Genomic DNA, 1,132 nt, shown 5'->3' with positions numbered 1-1,132 from the left:
TCTCCAGTGTCGCATCATCTACCCCTCTGGGTGTCCCTGTGACTATGTCTGTCTGCCTCCGTCCCCCTCCCACGTGTCCCCGTGTCTCCAGTGTCACATCATCTACCCCTCTGGGTGTCCCTGTGACTATGTCTGTCTGCCTCCGTCCCCCTCCCATGTGTCCCCGTGTCTCCAGTGTCGCATCATCTACCCTCGGTGGCAGCAGTTGTGTCTGTGTCGTTCCTCCCCTCCCCTGTGTCCCCATGACCATGTGTGTCTGTTACACACACACACACACACACCCCCCCCGGGCACCCCGTGACCCTGTGTCTCCCTAGTGTCAGATCATCTACCCTCGGCAGCAGTTGCTGACGCTACGGGAGCTGGAAATGATCGGCTTCATCGAGAACAACGTGTCCAGGCTCAGCCTCCTGCTCAGTGAGATCTCCAGGTGCGCCTGCTCTGCTTCTCACTCAGGAAAACTCGCCTTGGGAGGCTTGGGGGGCCGAGTGGGCCGGCAGCTGAGGCTCTTGGAGGCTGTCTGCTGGCTGGCTCTCCGCTGGCTCACTTGTGCGTTCAGTCAGTGCTGCAGGCTTCTGCTGAGCCCGGGCCCCTCATGCACTTGGTAGCCATGGACGCCATTGGGGAGCTCCAGGCAGGCCTTTGAGAGGGAAGACACTGAGGATGCCCCGAGGTTAAGGGCCATATCTCCAGGGCACAGGCTTCGGCCTACCAAGTCTGTTCCATGTGCCAACCCGTCTAGCCACTGGGCCCCATTCAGGATTGACTGCTCAGTGCCTCCTCTTCAGGGCTTGGCACCGTCAGGGAGTCGCCACATCCCACCTTGCACTGGGCAGAAACTGCGCGGGAGACCTGGGAGACCAGAGGAAGGCTCTGTGGGGGGGACGCCCGTGCTCCATGCCCTGACCATAGTTGTCCCCAAACAGGAAGAGTGAGGGCCTCAGTGGCCGAGTCCTCCGAAAGCTCCCCTTTCTGGCCCATGCCTTATATGTGCAGGTGAGTACCTCTGTGTCCTCACCGTCATAGCCATGATGCCTGGGGGGCGGGGTCTGGGCCTGCACACACCCAAACACGTGTAGCGGAGTACCCACCCAGCCTTGTGTGCACTGCCAGGGTGACCCTCCCTGACTCC

This window comes from Chrysochloris asiatica, unplaced genomic scaffold (assembly GCF_000296735.1).
Source record: "Chrysochloris asiatica unplaced genomic scaffold, ChrAsi1.0 scaffold00424, whole genome shotgun sequence".
NCBI classification, from domain to species: Eukaryota; Metazoa; Chordata; class Mammalia; order Afrosoricida; family Chrysochloridae; genus Chrysochloris; species Chrysochloris asiatica.
Note: the sequence above shows the minus strand (reverse complement) of the source record.